The sequence below is a fragment of the Saccopteryx bilineata genome, chromosome 4 (assembly GCF_036850765.1).
Source record: "Saccopteryx bilineata isolate mSacBil1 chromosome 4, mSacBil1_pri_phased_curated, whole genome shotgun sequence".
NCBI lineage: Eukaryota > Metazoa > Chordata > Mammalia > Chiroptera > Emballonuridae > Saccopteryx > Saccopteryx bilineata.
Window position 1 is genome coordinate 52,238,108 of NC_089493.1, and position 21,294 is coordinate 52,259,401.

General features: G+C 38.3%; 1 protein-coding gene across 1 annotated transcript in view; it reads right to left on the reverse strand.

The window, feature by feature from the left end:
* LOC136335435 (IQ domain-containing protein H-like) overlaps positions 1–21,294 on the reverse strand; it is a 119,389-nt gene that overhangs the window by 33,467 nt on the left and 64,628 nt on the right. The window lies entirely within an intron of this gene.

Below are 21,294 nucleotides of genomic sequence, written 5' to 3' on the forward strand. Positions count from 1 at the left end.
TGCTTGGTGAATTTTAAAAATTGTGCACAACCTGCACAACCCTCCTCCCCTTATTATAAATGGGGACACTAAAGATCAGGGAGGGGGGAAAGCTGGGTGCACATTAATCTGCCTTCTGGTTCAGAGGGAGAACTGAGCATGCGTGCTACTGCTTCACAACACAGGGCTTTGTGCTCTATTTCCTTGCTTCCTGGGTTCTTAAACCTTTAGAGCCAAACACAGCTCAGGTTTACCAGCTCTGGGCCTCTGTCTTCATAATAAAACCCTACCACTGTCTCCCTCCTCACTCCTTTCCCAATGTCACTTAAACCTAGATGCAGTTGAAGTCTCACTTTCTCTTAGACTAAGGTTTACTAGCATTCTTGGTATAGAAGAAAAACTCCCTGGAAAGGCCCCTGTTGCATCAAAAGAAGAATCTTGGGCTCAGAGTACTGGATCTGAGTCCGAGCTCTGTTGTTTAATTAGCAATGTATGTGTGTGTGTGTGTGTGTGTGTGTGTGTGTGTGTGTGTGTGTGGTGGGGGGAGTCATTTAACTTCTCTGAGTTTCAGTTTTATCATCTGTAAAACAGGAATATTCTTATCTGCAGGGCAGCTGAACTTTCCCTAACGGATCTGCTCCTGGAGGCATTTCATCATTCTCAACTCACATAATTCAAGACGGGCATTGAGTGGCAGGAACGGCAAAGAGTGCTGGCTGACCTTTAATGTGCTACCCAGCCAGCACCTCCATTTCCCAGCCTTCCTGTAGCTTCGTAAGTCTTTGTGCTGAGATTCTGGCCAGCAGTATAAGAAATGTAGTGATTCTTCTGGTTGGAATACAGACAGGATGGTGGGAGCACAGCAGCCATCTTGGAATGTAAGATGGAAAACTTCCTGTTCGGGAGGACAGGGCAATAAAACGGGAAGTGCACAAGTACCTGACACCGCAGAGCTGCCGCATCAACCCCAGCGATTTATGCTCAAACTGTGACGGGAGAGAGCATTAATGTTGTGTTTAGTCCACTGTTACTTGTTACAGTTGCTGAACTCATATCCTAAATAATACAGGGTAGTTTTATTAACAAGTGGTGGCTCTCAGTGGAAACTTCAGCATAAATACAGGGTGTGGCAAAAGTAGGCTTACAGTTGTTTGTATGGAAAATACTACAATAATTAATAAACACTAATACAAGAATAAACTTTGTTTCACATGCTCACCACTACCGTATAAACCTACATTTCCCCCACCCTATATAGCTTAAGTTCACTCAAACTATACCAGCTGTGAATAAAAATGAAATTTTGTTTCTCTCTTTTCTAAGATTTTATTTATTGATTTTAGGGGGGGGGAAGGGAGTGAGAAGTATCAACTCATAGTTGCTTCACTTTAGCTGTTCATTGCTTGTTTGTCATATGTGCCTTGACTGGGCAAGCCCAGGGTTTCAAATCTGCGACCTCAGTATTCTAGGTTGATGTTTTATTCACTGCAGGTCAGGCAAAATTTTTTCATTTTTTTAAATTTGGGGGATTTAAATTATGTCAAATTTTGTGTATAAAGCAATAATTTATTATTATCTAACATCATGGTATTTCAAAAACATTTTTTAATTTAGACAATTAAATTTAACAGGGTGACATTGGTCAACCAGAGTACATAGATTTAGAGAAAACATTTTCACATCATTTGGACAGTTGTTTATGCTGTATACCCATCACCCAAAGTCAAATCATCCTCCATCACCCTATAGTATTTTGTTTCTCTTTATGCCCCTCCCCTTCCCCTAACCCCCTCCCTCTCTTTCCTTCCCCTCCTCTGGTAACCACTGCACTCTTATCTATGTCCATGAGTCTCAGTTTTATATCCCACCTATATATGGAATCATACAGTTCTTAGCTTTTTCTGATTTACTTATTTCATTCAGTATAATGTCATCAAGGCCCATCCATGTTGTCATAAATGACACTATGTCATCATTTCTTATGGCTGAGTAATATTACATTGTATATATGTACCACATCTTCTTTATCCAATCCTCTATTGAAGGGCATTTCAGTTGTTTCTACATCTTGTCCACCATGAACAATGCTGTGATGAACATAGGGGTTCATGTATCTTTATGTACCAATGTTTTTGAGTTTGGGGGTATATATCCAGTAGAGGGATTGCTGGGTCATATGGTAGTTCTCTTCTTAATTTTTTGAGGAACCACCATACTTTCTTCCATAATAGTTGTACTAATTTACATTCCCACCAACAGTGAATGAGGGTTTTTTTTTCTCTGCAGCCTCTCCAGCATTTATTACCTGTCTTGTTGATAATAGTTAATCTAACAAGTGTGAGGTGGTTTCTCATTGTAGTTTTGATTTACATTTCTCTAATAGCAAATGAAGATGAGCATATTTTCATATATCTATTGGCCATTTGTATTTCTTCTTGGGAGAAGTGTCTGTTCATGTCCTCTTCCTCTTCCCATTTTTTTTATTGGATTGTTTGCTTGTTTATTACAGAGTTTTGTAGTTCTTTATATATTTTGGATACTAGCCCTTTATCTGAGCTGTTGTTTGAAAATATCATTTCCCATTTAGTTGGCTGTCTGTTTGTTTTGTTGTCTGTTTCTTTTGCTATGCAGAAGCTTCTTAGTTTGATGTAGTCCCATTCATTTATCTTTGCCTTTACTTCCCTTTCCTTTGGGGTCAAATTCATAAAATGTTCTCTACTACCAAGGTCCATGAGTTTAGTACCTATGTTTTCTTCTATGTATTTTATTGTTTCATATTTTATATTTAGGTCTTTGATCCATTTTTAATTAATTTTTTTTGCAAGGAGACAAACTGTAGTAAGGAGACAAACTGTAGTCGTTTCATTCTTTTGCATGTGGCTTTCCAGTTTTCCCAGCACCATTTATTGAAGAGGCTTTCTTTTCTCTATTGTGTGTTTTGGCTCCTTTATCAAAAATGATTTGACCATATATATGTGGTTTTATTTCTGGGCTCTCTATTCTGTTCCATTTGTCTGTGTGTCTATTTTTCTGCCAATACCATGCTGTTTTGATTATCGATTTATATAATCCAATTTTACATACAGTTCAGAATCACTGATCTTTCATGGGGCTCTTGTGAAAAATTAATGAATTCATATATGGAGATGCACAACAGAAACTTTTTTTCACATTCGAAATTAGGTTTTATTTCTTCACATAAGTATTTTATTGACGTATAACTTTCATTATACTTCACACAAACCATAAAGTTATCAGTTGATACCTTGTCACACAGTGGACAGACACTAAGTACAGCGTCGTGAACACCCCAGAGGCCCCTCTCACACTCCTTCCCTGTCACTACTATAACCCAAAGGTAACCACTGTTCTCAATTTTATTTCTAATTGGTATATGTCTGGTTTTGAACTTTACATAAATGAATTATTACTGTATTTATTTTGTATTTGACTTCTTTCCTTTAAAATTGGTGCAAGAGTTACCCATATTTATAACATGAACTTTTAAGTATTAATTTTGAATTATAACTTATACTTATAGCTGTAACCAGTAAGGCCTAAGCTTCCAACCTTACAACTTTTTGCATTGTTTATACTGTTCTTTCTAGAATGTTCTCTCTCTCTTAGCTCTAACTACTGAATTCCTGTCCCCTTTTTACAACTAGCTTAAGGGTGACCTTCTCTAGAAAATCCCCTCTGATATCTTCCTCCTCAGGCCTCATAGCTTTCTTTTGTACTTCTCTTATTATATTTACAACATATGTTGTATTTGTGTACTATTCTGAAGGCATTACTTAATTCAGAACCCATCTAATTCTATTTTATCTTATTTGAACAAGGAATAGAGCAAAAGAGTGTTATAAAAAATATATAACCACTTAAGATTTATTGGGAAGGAGAAATTAACTTTGTTTATTTGCTAGTAGATATATTATTGGCAAATATTTTCTTTTGTGATAAAGGTAATATAGTGGCAGGACTAAATAATGGCCCAGTTACACTTGTGGTGATAGTGGTGGAGTAGCTTATAACAGACTAATTCTCCTGAAGATGATTATAAATGCTGGATAAAATATTTCTTAAAAAACAACTATTTGGGCCCTGGCCGGTTGGCTCAGCGGTAGAGCGTCGGCCTGGCGTGTGGGGGACCCAGGTTCGATTCCCAGCCAGGGCACATAGGAGAAGCGCCCATTTGCTTCTCCACCCCCCCCCTCCTTCCTCTCTGTCTCTCTCTTCCCCTCCCGCAGCCAAGGCTCCATTGGAGCAAAGATGGCCTGGGCGCTGGGGATGGCTCCTTGGCCTCTGCCCCAGGCACTAGAGTAGCTCTTGTCGCGGCAGAGCGACGCCCTGGAGGGGCAGAGCATCGCCCCTGGTGGGCGTGCCGGGTGGATTCTGGTCGGGCACATGCGGGAGTCTGTCTGACTGTCCCCGTTTCCAGCTTCAGAAAAATACAAAAAAAAAAAAAAAAAAAATTGGAGGCACTGAGATAAATTAAAAACAGGCAGAAGCTAGAGGGAAGTTGATCTTGAAAACAGGGAACTGCGACAGTTGAGATTTTTATGTGTGTGACTATTGGCCTGGAAGTACTGAGGAGCCAAGTGGCTATGTCTCAGGAAGAAAGGCAGAGTCTTACTCTCTAGAGAAGTAAGAGGATGGAACTTAGGGCTGTCATAGAGGCTAAAAATGAGGGGGTGATCCCAGAAAGGAGGAAGAAGCTGCAGGGCAGGGATTCAAATTGCGCAACTAAAGGCCATACAAATCCTTGGCTGACCTTTGAGCTACACAGATATGGGACAGAGTCCAAAGAGCCCAGTGAAGATGAAACAGTTCATGATTTGAAAAAACTGGGCAGAGATTTTAGCTGCTACCCACTAAGGATAGAGTTTGGAATTCAAGTCTAGCCAAATTATTTGCTTGCTTGAACAAGAACCAACACATTAGGAAGCAAGGAAGGAAACAGAATTCAAAGTACTACAACAATCATTTGTAATGTTCATAACAGTAAAAAGTTACTATGTGTATGAAGAAAAATAAGAATGTCCACACAAGAGAAATAGTCCTCAATAGAAACAGACCCAAGACAGGTTTCTGGCATAGATTCTGGTGATGGTTTCATATATGTATATGTATCTCCAGACTCATCAAGTTGTACATGTTAAATATGTATAGCTTTTTATATGTCAATCATACCTTCAAAAAGCAGATTTAAAAAAAAATAAACAGACATCTAGATGACACAGAGGGTAGAATTAGCAGATAAAGGCTTTAAAGCAGTTATACATATTTTTAAAAGGCCTTAAAGGAAAATATTATCATAATGAATTAATTGCTAGGTGGAAATTTTTGGTAGAGAAATGAAAACTATAAAACATAGAATCAAATGGAATTTCTAGAACTGAAAAGTGAAATATCTGAAATGAAAAGTTCATTGGGTAAGATTGACATTAGATTGGAGTGGGTAGAAGAAAGGGTAGTGAATATGAAAAGAGATCAATAGATATCTAATCTGAAGAACAGAAAAAAAAATACTTTTAAAGGAATAGATCCTTAGTGACCTATGGGACAATATCATGTTGTCAAATCTGTATGTAATTGAAATCCCAGAAAGAAAGAGAAATGTGGAGGGAAACATTAAAAGAAATAATGGCCAAAAGGTCCCCAAATTTCCTGGAAAACATAAACTTATAGACCCTAAAAGCTCAGTGAATGCCAAGCAGGATAAGCACAAAGAAAACCACACAGGGATAGAGCATAATTAACCCCTTGCAGACCAAACGTGGGAAGAATAACTTGAAAGCAGGCAGAAAAAAATAAAAGACCCATTTTATACAAGGAATCAGTGATCCGAAGGATGGCTGACTTCTCATCAGAAACAATGAGACTTTAAAGCATTGAATAGGAAAAAACTCTGGCAACCTCAAATTCTTTATAAAGGCAATATAAAGACTTTTTCTTTTTTTTTTTTTTTTGTTAACCAAAATAGACCTTGTATTATCAGCAACATGTGTTATAAAAAATGCTTATGAAGGGATTAGCTTAAAAGACATATATACATACATAACACATAGACACAGATAACAGTGTGGTGACAGAGGGAAAAGGGGCTGGAGGGCAGGTGGGCAGAGGGATGGAAATGGGGATGCAGAGACTTTGCTTGGGATGCTGGACGCACGATGCAGTGCGCAGATGATGTTTTGTTGAATTGTACACTTGAACCCTGTATGGTTTGCAAACCAATGTCATCCCAATAAATACAATATAAAAAAATAATAAAATAATAAATAAAAATGCTGAAAGAAAGTTCTTTAGTCTGACAGAAAACAACATTTACCAGTATATTTTCTGGTAAATAGAAAAGACTGTATTTTTGTTATCTTAATTTCTCTTAAAGGCAATTGATTGTTTAAGACAAAAAAAAATTATAACATATTGTTTAGTTTATAATATATGTAAATTACATGACAACAATAGCCAAAAGGTTGGGAGTGAAATGGAACTCAATGCAAGTTCCTTACATTGTATGTAAACTGGTGCAATATTAACAAGGAAATTCTAATAAGCTGAGGGTGCATATTGTAATTCCTAGAGCAACCACTAAAAATAATACAAAAAGGTTTCTTTAAAAGCCAATAAAACAGAATGTTAAAGAAGTTCTTTTAAATCAGATAACCCTAAGTCAGGCAAGAAATAAAAGAATAAAAAAGAGATGGGGGAAAATAGAAAACAAGTGGGAAATGGATGTTCTAAATCAAACTGTTCAATAATTACATTAAACAGAAATGGACTAAACACTAATTAAAAAGAAGGGTTTGTCAGCCTGTATTTTAAAAAGATAAAACTATATGTTTTCTAGGCCCTGGCCAGTTTGCTCAGTGGTAGAGCATCAGCCTGGCATGCAGGAGTCCCAGGTTCAATTCCCAGCCAGGGCACACAGGAGAAGCGCCCATCTGCTTCTCCACCCCTCCCCCTCTCCTTCCTCCCTGTCTCTCTCTTCTCCTCCCACAGCCAAGGCTCCATTGGAGCAAAGTTGGCGTGGGCACTGGGGATGGCTCTGTGGCCTGTGCCTCAGGCGCTAGAATGGCTCTGGTTGCAACAGAGTGAAGCCCCAGATGGGCAGAGCATCGCCCCTGGTGGGAGCGCCGGGTGGATCCCAGTTGGGCGCATGCGGGAGTCTGTCTGACTGCCTCCCTGTTTCCAACTTCAGAAAAATACAAAAAAAAAACCACCCCAAAACTATATGTTTTCTATAAGAGATAAATTTTCATTTTAAAGGCACAGGGGGAAGCAACAACAAAAAAGATTGATATACCATGTAAACAGTAAGCAAAAAAAAGGAGTGGCTATATTAATATCAGAAAAAGTAGACTTTAAGACAAGGAGTGTTATTAAAGAGAAATAAATCTAAAAGAGTCAATAGCCAAGAAAACATAAAAAATCATAAATAGCTCTGGCTGGGTGGCTTGGTTGGAGCACTGTCTTGATGTGCCGATGTTGTGGGTTCGATCCCCCCATGCAGGAGTCAACCAATGAGTGAATGGATGAGTGGAGCAACAGACACGTTTCTCTTTCTCTCATCCCCTCCATCTTTTCTCTCTAAAAACAAAACTAAATCAATTTAAAACAATTATAAACATGCATTCTTCTAATATTAATGCAAAATACATGAAACAAAAATTATCAAAACTAAAGGAAGAAATAGACAAATTTTCCATCAGAGTTGAAGATTTAAAAGTTTCCCATCAGTAACTTGCAGAACAAATACATTTAAAAAGTCAGTAGGGAAATAGAAGACCTGAACATCACCATCAGCCACCTTGACCTACTGATATTTATAGAACACTACAACCAACAACTATAAGATATACATTCTTTTCAAATGTACATGGAACATTCATATTCTGGACCATAAAGTATCAATCAGCTTCAAAAGATTTTAATCTTACAGAATATGTTCTTTGACTCTAATGAAATTAAATTAGAACTCATTAAGAATGAGGAAAGTAAAACTATTCCCAATTGTTTAGAAATTAAACACACACTTCTAAATTCACTAGTCAAGAAAATAAATCATTAGGGGAAGTTTGAATTGAATGATAACAAAAACACAACATATCAAAAGTTGTCTGATGTTGCTATAGCACTGCTCTGAGGACAGTTACCAGTCTAAATGTTTATACCTGTATTAGAAAAGAAGAAAGGTCTAAAGTCAATGATCAAAGATTCTAAAAGATTTTTAAAAAGAAGAGTAAAATAAACTCAAAATAAATGGAGGCGAATAAAAAGGAAAAGAGGATAAATCAATAGAATAGAAAACAAATAATAAAAAAAATTAACAAAGCCCAAAGTGATTCTTAGAAAGAATTAATAAAATTGATAAACCTCAGCAAAGACTAATCAAGAAAAAGAGAAAGCTTATATAACCAGTACCAGAAATAAAGGAGACAGGGAGAGAAGGAGAACGAGGAGGAGGGGGGTAGGAAGAAGAGGAGGGGGATAAAAGGAGGTGGAGAGGAAGGAGAGGGTGAAGGGAAGGGGAAGGAGGAGAAGATAGAAGAAAACGGAGAAGGAAGAGGAAGGAAGAGAGAGAAAAGGCACGCACAGGGTCACCGTTCTCAGAACTGGAAGGGGTCTTAGGGTGATAAAAAGGATAGTTAGTAGCAGAAGTGAACATGGGATTGTACACAGACTCAAGGAATGTGGTGAATAGAGATGACCATGGAGGAGACTCCAAAAGAAATACTATTTTGAACACAGAAATCTGAGGTGTGAATATCTGCACGCCTCACAGGCATTGTGCAACACATCACATTTTTAAAAAATGGAGTTTGTTATGATGTCCCAAAGCTCCCAAGAAAATATTAAATTCTAGTAAAATGTAACTAGCAAAGGAAATATGTAATATCTTCTAAAATTTTTCCATTAAAAATGGTTAAATAAAATCCAGCACTTAAGCAACATCCTAAAGAGTCATAACGTACCTACCTCAGTGTGTTAGTGACTCAGGTGGCTAATATTTATATCAGACTAATGATATAAATATTAGTTTCTCTTTAACTGCATGTTTCCCAGTTTTATGGGAGTACCTAGTCATGGAATACCTATTAACATTTCAAGGAACCAGTATTCTTTGGGATATATTTTTTTGGGGAAAATATGATCAAAGGATTAATACATAGCCTGACCAGGCAGTGGCGCAGTGGATAGAGCATTGGACTAGGACATGGAGGACCCAGGTTTGAAACCTCGAGGTTGCCAGCTTGAGTGCGGGCTCACTGGCTTGAGCATGGGATCATAGACAAAACTCCATGGTTGCTGACTTGAGCCCAAAGGTCGCTGGCTTGAGTCCAAGGTCACTGGCTTGAGGAAGGGGTCACTTGCTTTGCTGTAGCCCCCTGAGTCAAGGCACATATGTGAAAGCAATCAATGAACAACTAAGGAGCCGCAATAAAGAGTTGACGCTTCTCATCTCTCCCTTCCTGTTTGTCTCTATCTGTCCCTCTCTCTGTCTCTGTCAAAAAAAAAAAAAAAAGACAATTCTAATCACTATAATGTGTTAATATTAGATCATTCTGCAATGTTAAAAGATAGGTAATAACCTAATTTTAGATAAAACTCTTCTTTAAAGGAGCTTGAAACACACTGTACTCAGGACTTTTTGATGGATCTAGAAACCTAATTATTTCTTGTTCCAATTTTTCTCTATATGTTTGGTAGCATTTATTTGTATATTCTAATATAAATTTTTAAATTCTGAAAAAGTAATCACCAGAGAATAATAAAGTACTGGCATTTCATATATATGTGTGTGTGTGTGTGTGTGTGTATACATATATGTATATGTATATATATAAAACATCTCATAAAAGGAAAAAAAAAGACAGTTGTCTACACTTGTGATTTTTGCATATTGGTGAATATTGTACCACAACACCACTCAAACATTGTCACAAGAAATAGAAAAGGAAGTTAACTGGATTACCTCTATCTTTTGTATAATTTTTCTTATGGAAACTTAGGGCTATAAATTAAATATTGATGCTCAGACAGAATATACTGTCTCAATCTTCACTAGGGAATGCATGATAGGAGATGAGTTTAAAAGGTAATCTTTTCGGTTAAGGTCTATGAAAGACTTTGAGAATGGTTTTATCATTTATTATAATTATTTTTGCTATTGCTATTTATTCCCCTATTAAAGAACAGTGTGCTGGTCTCTAGGCATTTTTGTTTAAATACCGGCTAGGGTCACGAGTGAAATGAAGTTTGGTCCTCATTTACCTCATACCAGCAGTTAGGTTGGCACGCAGCTGCAGAACTGCTGGGGCTCTTTTTATTTAATTTGGCATCCCTTCCTGAGCAGTACTGAGACTTTTACTTCAACGACTCCACTGGGCTTTGCCATAATTTCTATGCTGTATCAGTAAAGTCTGCAGAAGAGATGCCTAAGCAAACCTGAAAGGAGCCCACGAGCGCTTCCAGTCCGGGTATTTTTGCTTAAATCATTGAAGGAATTCACTACCTCCCAAGTACAGATAAAGTCCATTTAAAAAATATAACATCATTAATTTAGTAAAGAAACTGATCTGTGAGGAATATTAGATCATCTTAATACTGTGTGTGTGCATGTCTCCGTGTGTAAGAGTTTGTCCTTTTTGCACCATTTCTCTTGGAATAATTTTTCTAACTGCTGAATCAGACTGTCTTAAGAAAATATAAGTCCAAATTCTTAGTGAGCCACAAATTAATAACTTAATCACACATCTTAACCTTTACAGTATTATTTATTATCTGTAAAATGGGTTTAATATTCTGAGTTTTAAAACTGATAACGCACGAAAGTCACTAGGACAGGTCAGGTTCATTGTCGGTAGTCAACGAATGCTCTGCTAAATGCATAAGTGGAAAATGAAAAACATTTAACACCTTCCGTGAATTTTATTTCCACAATCAGAAGAGAAACCAGATTCGCCTGGTCTGCTTTTCTGTTTTACACGTCAGATGTTGGTGATCATAGATGGGAAAGGAAGGGGACAAAAGGAATAGATTTTGGTCAGAGTCAGAGTTATGGTTGACAGAACTAGGAAAGACCTTACAGGTGATTTAATTCAACGTCCTAGATTTACCAATGAACAGAGGCCCACGGAGTGTAAGTGATCTGCACAAAACTCACATAGAGGTTACCAACGGATCCAGGCTTGGAGCCCAAAATAAATGTGGACTTTTCTTATAGTGAGGATTGTTACTATTGTATGAGGTTATAGCATTTAAAAAAAATCTTTCTTTGACTAATTTGAAAAATAGATCTGTTTTTATGATTTGCTTATTTATTTTCTTTTTTTAACATTTAACTTTACTTTGGTAATTTTCTTTGGTATAGGATGTAAGGTTAGGTTTTAACTTAGTGTAATACTTTTTTCCCAAATCATTTGCCCAATGACTCAGCACCATTTATCTAATAAGTCCTCCCTTTCCCACTGACTTACAGTGTCACCTTTATGGCATTCCTAAGTGTTATGTTTTATTCTAAGGTCAATATCTGTGCTCACTTTTTTTTATTCCATTGATCTGTTTCTTTTTCTCCCCATAGGATGCTGTTATAATTACTGTAATTATATCATATGTTTTAATAAGTAGTATAAAAAATTCACCTTTATTAATCTTCGAGGGAAAAATAAAGCTCTGCTTATTTATTTTTCAAGATGATAAACACTGTCAAGTTGAAAAGAATTAATTACCCACACAAACCAAATAAAGGTATAGGTATTTTGATCGAAATTACATTAGAGGCCCTGGCAGGTTGGTTCAGCGGTGGGGCTTCAGCCCTGCATGTGGAAGTCCCAGGTTTGATTCCCGGTCAGGACACACAGCAGAAGCAACCATCTGCTTCTCCACCCCTTCCCTTCCCCCTTTTCTCTCTCTCTATCTCTCATTCCTTCCCACAGTCATGGCTTGAAAGGTTTCGAGCAAGTTGGCCCTGGGTACTGAGGATGGTTCCATGGCCTTGCCTCAGATGCTGAAATAGCTTGGTTGCCAAGCAACAGAGCAGTGGCCCCAGATGGACAGAGCATTACCCCTTAGGGGGCTTGCCAGGTGGATCCCCGTCAGGGCACATGAAGGAGTCTTTTTGCCTCCTTGCCTCTCCACCTTTCACTTAATAAAAAAGAAAAAGGAAAAGAAAAATAAGTTACATTAGATATAAAGATTGATTTGGAAAAGACTGGCATTCTTATTCTAATAATTTTCAGGAATATGATACATATTTTTATTTATCCAACTGTTCTTTGACATCACTCAGTAAATTCAAGGCATGGCATATATATATATATATACACACATGGGAACCTATTGAATTGAGGTCTTATCAGAGGCCCTGGCTGGGGGCTCAGTGATTAGAGAATCAGCCAGGAGTGCAAACGTTCCAGGTACAACCCCTTCTCGGGACACACATGAGAGGCGGCCATCTGTTTCTCTTCCCCTTTTCTCTCTTCTGTCTCTCTACCCCACTCAAGCAAGAGTGGCTCGATTAGATCCAGCGTTGGACTTGGGTACTGAGAATAACTTGGTTGGTCCAAGTGTCATCCCCAAGGTCTGAGGATAGCTTGTTTGGGCTGAGTGTCAGCCCCAGGCACTAAAGATAGTTTGGTGGATTTGAGCATCAGCCCCAGACAGGTTACCGTGTGGATCCTAGGAAGGATAAATATAGAAGTCTATCTCCTCTCAGTTAAAAAAAAAAAACACAAAAAAACCCCCACAACAAATCTGAAATGTAGTCAAAAGTTTTCACATATTACTTTAAATTAAAATATAGATAGTAAGCCAAAATTACAACCTCAGTTAACTTTCCTATGATTGTGCTTTCGTAAATCATAAGTTGGGTGTTTAAGTATGTATAATTATTTAGAATCAATATTTTGTTGGCAGTATTTGAGATATGACAAAATATATCAAAATGATTCTGCTATCAAAAAAAAAAAAAAAGAAGAGCTGGTACTTCCCCCAACCCCAGCTTTATTGAGATATAATTGACATATAATATTGTGTGAGTTTAGGTGTACAATGTTATAATTAGATACACATATATTGTGAAATGATTAGCACAATAAGGTTAGTTAACACATCCTTCACCTCACACAATTACCTTTTCTGTAAGTGTGCATGTGTGGTAAGAACATTTAAGATGTACTCTCTAGAGCTGGTACGTTTAAGATGGAAACTTCCCCAACTAGATTGTAAACCCCATTGAGGGCAGAGACCATATCTCCAACATCAGGCATAGTGTCCGATCTGGTCAGAATACAGTATAAATTTACTGTTGATTTGTGTGCATGCAGTTAATGACTTTGAACAACTTAAGGGCCTGTGTAATTGAGTTAGGCTGTGTCAAGTTAATTTAAGTAATGAAATTTCATGTACCTAATTTGACTACATTTGTAGAGAACTCCTCTTTTGGGCCATAAAAATGTTTTCCTAGATCTCTTTAGGTAGAATTAATTTTTCCTCCCCTAGATCATCATTGTATATGTTTAGAGTTTTTACATGTTTAAAATATACATATATATATTTACATCTTTATGCTCTCTTGGGCAGCAGGAATTCTGTGTTGGCTTCTGAAGTGTATATTTTGAAATAAGCTCTTCCACCATATATTACAAACATGAACATTTTAGCCAGTTACATTCTCTGATACAGAGGTTGTAGTTCAAGCTAATACTTTTCCTATATTCTTCATTTAACGTTTCTCTTTGGTATGAATTCTCATGTATTGATTAAGTTATGAATGCAGAATAAAAGTTTTGCAAGATGCTATACATTTCTAAGGCTTATCTCTGGTATAAATTCTCTTATGTTCAGTACCATAGGAATTCTGATTAAATACATTGCCACAGACTTCACATTTGCAAGGCTTCTCTCCGGTATGAATTTTCATGTCGAGTAAGTACTAACTGCCTACTAAAGACTTTGCCACACATCTCACATTTGTAAGGCTTCTCTCCATTATGAATTCCTAAATGTTGAGTAAGGGCTGAAGGATAACTAAAAGCTTTGTCACGTAATTCACATGCATGTATGGATTCTATAAGGTATGCTTTTTCTGATGTTTAGTACATTTTACCTGCTGGTTCAATGCTTTGTCATAGATTTCACATTTTAGGGTTTTTCTCTGATATGAATTACTTTGTGTTTAGTAATTTCTGATCACTGATTGAAGGCTTTTCCACATTATTTTACATTTGTAAGGCTTGTCTTCGGTATGAATTCTCTTATGTCGACTAAATGTTGACCACTTAGTAAAGGCTTTGCCACATATTTTACATTTGTGTGGCTTCTCTCTGGTATGAATTCTTTCATGTTCAGTAGGACCTGAAGGATAATGAAAAGTTTTGCCACATATTTCACATCTGTGAGGCTTTTCTCTAGTGTCAATTATCATATGTCGCGTAAGGTGTGACAGTTTACCAAAGGCTTTGTCACATATTTCACATTTGTAAGGCTTCTCTCTAGTATGAATTCTCAAATGATGAGTAAGTTGTGAATGGAAATTAAAACTGTTGCCACATTCTTTACATTTGTAATACTTGTCTGCAGTATAGATTTTCTTGTGTTTCTTTAAACTGGATAAGTGACTAAAGAATTTCCCACACTGATAGCATTTGTAAGCTTCTTTCCCAGTATCAATATTCTCAAATTGATTAATATTGAAATATTGGCTCAAAGATTTGTTACATTCACTATATTGGTTTGTCTTCTCTATAATAGAACTATTCTGATGTGTATTGAGATTTGAGGTTTGATCAAAAGTTTCGTACTTTTGTGATGGTTCTCTGAAAAGTTAGTTCTTGAATAGCTTTTCAGATTTGACCACTGGTAAAAGTTGTTCCAAGATTTATTAAATCGATAACTTCTCTTGCCATTACATGTACTCAGTAGCTTCATGTGCAATGAATCTTCTATGTCTGGCTTTAGCAACAAATCCTGGGTCCCTTCAGAAGACATAACTGGGTGGAAGGATAGTGTCTTTCTTCCTGTCACTTCCCAGCACATCTTCACTTGCTCCAAGTACATGACCAGAACTGGCTTAGGGACAGAAAGCCCCAGGGAGAACAGGTTCCTGCAATTCTCCAACATCACATCCACGTACAGTTTCCTCTGAGCTGGGAGCAGGCATTCCCACTCCTCCTGAGAGAAATCTACAGCCTATCCCTGAAGGTCAATGGTCCCATTGGGGGCTGGGGAGCTGGGCTCTTGGCGTCCGCAGTGACCTTCAGCCTCTCCGCGGAAAAAAAAAAGCCCAGCTCCTCTTCTTGTTGTAATCCTTGAGTTAATGTCGCCTCTTACAAGTAGTTTGATTTTTTACTTCTATTCCCAAACCAGGACAGAGAAATTCCTCCACAAATTCCTTGGTCATTGAGGAAGCAGTTTTTGGCTGGGTCCCAGATCTATCCCTGGGATGCAGATCAAATCACCATCCTTGAAGCTCCTAAAGATAGTATAGAATAAGGATTTTGAACGCCAACTTGGAAGTCAGACTGGCTAAATTTGAATTATGGCCCTTCAACCTTTAGCCGTGAGACTTTGGGCAAGTTATTTAACCACTTTGCCTCGGATTGCCCAGGTAGAAAATGAAAGTAGTAATAGTACTTAACTTGTAGGGTTACTGTGAGGATTCCATGAGACAATCTGTATATATTATACTTACCACCACGCCTAGCACAGAGAAGAACTCAGAAGTGCTGGCTATTACTTCACATGCAGTTTCAAGAGCAGGAGATATGTTACAGTTTTGGGAGCAGCCTGGAGCAGAAGCACAGTCAGGTGTCCCGCAGGTGTTCAAGATTAGAAAATGGAGCTGGTGGGGGAATTATCTTCCCTTCTACTAAAGTCTAGGTCCTACACTTGAAACCACAGGTAAATAGAAAAAGTGGGAAGGTGGTGACAGGTACTTCCCCAGGATGTCAATGCTTCAGATGAAACAATAATTCCACAATAAGAGGGTTACAGTTTTGAAAATCTTTTGTTGAGTCAATCTTCTTCCCCACTATATCATCATTATATAAAGTAATCCGATATTAGATATCAACTACATCTTTAAATGGGTGGAAAAGAGGAGGTTGGGAAAATATTTTCTTGGTGGTCGGCTACCTTTCTTCAGTGAGTACCTGGTTTTACTTTACAACTTCTCCTGATAACCTTCCACAAGGATTGCCCTTTTAAAGTTAGAAATACAAAAGGGTATTTTGAAACTCATAAGAGTTTTCTGAAGAACGTCTTAATCCAAGTCATTAGGTCCTCAGGCAGGCTTAAGTGAGATATTAGTATGTCAAGTTCTTTTTTTTTTTTTTTTTTTTTTTTTTTTTTTTTAAGTGAGACCAGGGAAGATAGACAGATTTCTGCATGTGCCTCGACCGGGATGTACTTTACAACGTCTGTCTGGGGCTGATGCTCAAATCAATGGAGCTATCCTCAGTGCCTGAGGTTGACGCTTGGACCAATTGAGCCACTGCCTGCAGGAGGGGAAGAGAAATAGAAGTGGGAAAGAGAAGGGGAGAGGAGAAGATGGTCACTTATTTTATGTGACCTGACTGGTAATCAAATCTGGGATGTCCATATGCCAGGCCAACACTCTATCCACTGAGCCAACTGGTCAGGGCTTATCAGGTTCTTGATTAGCATTTCATTCAACATTGTTTTGTTAAAATGTTGTTAAGATGCCATAGGAACTTAATTCTGATTTATAGCAATTAGACTACGGGAAAATTGGTTTTGTTTTACGTTGCTTCCCTTAAAGTCGCAGAAGCTATCAATGATGTTAAGTGAGGACTTATTGTAAAGTTGAATGTAACCATCAAATATATCTGGGTCTCTCACAAGCCAGACATGGGGAAAGAAGAATTCTTTTGCTCTAGGTGGCTTTAGTGGCTTAGGAAACATGGGAAGACAAGGGACACAGGGTATCTCGCCAAGAAATCCCTCAAGAATACTTTTCATTATGGACTGGTTTCTCCTCATATCCTTTCTTCTCTTTCTCTTTCTCCTCCTGATGTGTCCTGTTTCTTCCAGTCAGGGTCTCTCTCTTCCTCTGGGTAGCTCAATTATTAAGGCAGGAAATAAAAAGTAATGACAGGGAGATGTGTTCCCCTACCCTGGTCCCCAACTCTGAGTGTTAAACAAGAAAAATAAGCACATGATCCACGTGGTCAGAAACATATTGAAGTTGACTTAAAAGACCAAGGGCCCAAATAGGAATGTAGTCTAATTAGTGTTATTATCAGAGAAACAAGATGTCATCTGAAGGTGAGTGGTCTTTGGTAGCAGGCCTAATGGGAGGGAGCTCCAACAAATAGGTATCCTCTGGGCTTACGTTACACATCTGATTCAGAGGCTACGCTTCTAAAGAAAGTGTGGGGTGGATCACTCTAGTCTATAGGTACTTACTTCTGTAATACCAAAGAGGTTTTAAAAGGCCAGGCATGTATACTTGAATTCAAGTACAGTTTATAAGGTACAATGAGATAGAATATTGGAGAATACAGCAATAGTATTTATTCATCTCAAGTACCTCTCAGCAGATAATTAACCTGGGCCATGATAAAAACAGTTCTATTAGGCCCATTTCTCTTGTGGCTAATGCTATTGTGCTACATGCTACAGTATTTCTCCTTTGCCTCATTTGAAACAAAACACTAACTATAATATTGCAGGTACTATCACTTTTGTAGCTGTTCTGTTTTCCTGCTTGTGATAGCAAAGCAACAGTAGTTAGATGAAAGCATGGAGTTTTATATTTTCACTCACAAGATGCAATTCTTAGGAAAATCTGGAGTGGCAGCCTAGTTATAGCTACTTTTTGGTAGGTTTCTTGCACCATCAATTAAGAGGAATGGATCCTTCATCCATAGGAATAGACATTTTAAGTTCTGTTTTCTGACACATACTTTGCCCCACACTAGATATTTGTGGGAATGGGAATGAAAAGGAGACCTATCACAGAGAGTTCTTATTTGGGGGGGGGGGGTGTCATGGACTTTTTGGAAATCTGGTGAAGCCTAGGAACCCCTTCTCAGAATATTTTTTTTCCTTCTTTCCAAGTGAGAGGAGAGGAGATAGACTCCCATATGTGCCCCAACTGGGGATCCACCTGACAACTCCCTTCTGGGGCCAATGTTCTGCCCATCTGGGGCCATGCTTACAACCAAGCTATTTTTAGCACCTGAGGCAGAGGCTCCATGAAGCCATCCTCAGCACCCGGGGCTGATGCACTCAAACCAATTGAGTCATGGATGTTGCAGGGGAAGAGAGAGAGAGAGAGAGAGAGAGAGAGAGAGAGAGAGGGAGGGAGAGAGAGAGAGAGGGAGAGAGAGAGAGAAGGGGAGGGGGAGGCTTGGAGAAGCAGATGGTCACTTCTCCTGTGTGCCCTGACTGGGCATTGAACCCAAGACATCCACACTCCAGGCTGATGTTCTACCATAAGCCACCAGCCAGAGCCTCTGAATAAGTTTTTTTTTTTAAATATATAAGATAATAAACATTGAAAAGCAATTACAGGGGTCCTTGAGTTATGACAAAGTTTCGTTCCTACGACAGTGACATAACATGAATTTTGCTGTAAGTCAGAATACACCCTAGCCTGAGTCACTTACCTATCCTAACACAGTTTTAAAATCATAATCTATACCAGGGGTAGTCAACCTTTTTATACCTACTGCCCACTTTTGTATCTCTGTTAGTAGTAAAATTTTCTAACCGCCCACCAGTTCCACAGTAATGGTGATTTATAAAGTAGGGAAGTAACTTTACTTTATAAAATTTATAAAGCAGAGTTACAGCAAGTTAAAGCATATAATAATAATTACTTACCTAGTACTTTATGTCAGATTTCCGCTAAGTTTGGCAGAATAAATCTTTATAAAACAACTTACTATAGATAAATCTCTTTTTATTTATACTTTGGTTGCTCCGCTACCACCCACTATGAAAGCTGGAACAACCACTAGTGGGCAGTAAGGACCAGGTTGACTACCACTGCTCTAGAACATAAAAACACAACTAAGCCACAGAAAAAGGAAAGGGACATAAATACACTGCACTGTACACCAGGGGTCCCCAAATTTTTTACACAGGGGTCCAGTTCACTGTCCCTCAGACCATTGGAGGGCCAGACTATAAAAAAAACTATGAACAAATCCCTATGCACACTGCACATATCTTATCTTAAAGTAAAAAAACAAAACAGGAACAAATACAATATTTAAAATAAAGAACAAGTAAATTTAAATCAACAAACTGACCAGTATTTCAATGGGAACTATGCTCCTCTCACTGACCACTGGTGCCCCTTCCAGAAGTGCAGTGGGAGCCGGATAAATGGCCTCGGGGGCCGCATGCAGCCCGCGGACCGTAGTTTGGGGACCCCTGCTGTACACTGTATTATTTTAACAGAAAAAAATGACAACAAATAAGTGTAAGAAAAATTTCTTATCTTTATTCCTGTGATTGGCTTGCACACTGGAAGGGGCATTGCAAGATGGGAGAGAGAAACCTATTGGGAGGAGGAAGCTAGAGATGCAGGAGAACCTGCAGAAGGATCCATGATGAGGGCCAAAAAGTTGCCAAACAAAGCAACATAAATGGAACACTTGTGCTTTTAACAGTCCAAAATGGCATAAGTAAGCAAACTGGGGGATGCCAACTCCCCCACTCATATGCCACAGTACTGCGTATTCTTCTGCTGTGCTCAATCAAAACTAGTTCACCCATGTAGTCCATAAGTACAATGCTAACAGCGTAAGCTGAAACACTCACATCTCAATTATTTTATGTTCTTATAGAAGTGAGCATCGTAAAATTGAAATGTCATATGTCGAGACTGTCATAACCTGAAGACTCCCATATACAGTGTGTCCGTAAAGTCACGGTGCACTTTTGACCAGTCACAGGAAAGCAATAAAAGATGATAGAAATGTGAAATCTGCACCAAATAAATGGAAAACCCTCCCAGTTTCTGTAGGATGATGTGGCAGCATGTGTACCTGCACAGATGATGACGTAACACCGTGTATACAGAGGAGCAGCCCACAGCCATGCCAGTTGAGATGTGGACAGTACAGAGGAAAGTTCAGTGTGTTCTGTGGCTCGCTAAATTCGAATCCGTGACCAAAGTGCAACGTGAATATCAGCGTATTTATAATGAAGCACCACCACATAGGAACAACATTACTCAGTGGGATAAGCAGTTGAAGGAAACCGGCAGTTTGGTGGAGAAACCCCGTTCTGGTAGGCCATTAGTCAGTGACGGGTCTGTAGAGGCTATACGGGATAGCTACCTAAGGAGCCCTAAAAAATCTGTGCATGAGCCCACATCGAACTGCACTGAATAGGTATGAAACTGGGAGAGGAGAGTTTTCCTTTTATTTGGTGCAGATTTCACATTTCTATCATCTTTTGTTGCTTTCCTGTGACCAGTCAAAAGTGCACCATGACTTTACGGACACACTGTATTAAAATACTGTTCTTTTTTTTTTTTTACTTTTACTTAGAAAATTAAATTTAACAGGGTGACATTGATGAACAAAGGGTACATAGGTTACAGGTAAACATTTCTATAGCATTTGAACTGTTGATTATGTTGTATACCCATCACTCAAAGTCAAATCATTTTCTATCACCTTATATTTGTCCCTCTTTATACCCTTCCTCCCACCACCTCCCCACTTCCCCTTCCCCATGTTCCTCTCCCCTTGGTAACCACTTCACTTTTATCTATGTCCATGAGTCTTAGTTTTATATCCCACTTATGCGTGAAATCATACAATTCTTAGCTTTTTCTGATTTACTTATTTCACTCAGTATAATGTCATCAAGGTCCATTCATGTTGTCATAAATGATACTATGTCATCATTTCTTATGGCTGAATAGTACTCCATTGTGTGTGTGTGTGTGTATGTGTGTGTGTGTGTGTGTGTGTGTGTGTGTATATGTACCACATCTTCTTTATCCAGTCCTCTATCAAGAGACACTTTGGTTGTTTCCATGTCTTGGCCACTGTGAACAATGGTGCGATGAACATGGGGCTTGATGTGTCTTTATGTACTAGTGATTTTGAGTTTTGGGGGTATATACCCAGTAGAGGGATTGCTGGGTCATATGGTGATTCTATTCTTAATTTTTTGAGGAACTACCATACTTTCTTCCAAATGGTTGTACTAATTTACATTCCCATCAGCAGTGAATGAGGGTTCCTTTTTCTCCTATAGCCTCTCCAGCACTTGTTATTACCTGTCTCGTTGATAATAACCAATCTAACAGGTGTAAGGTGG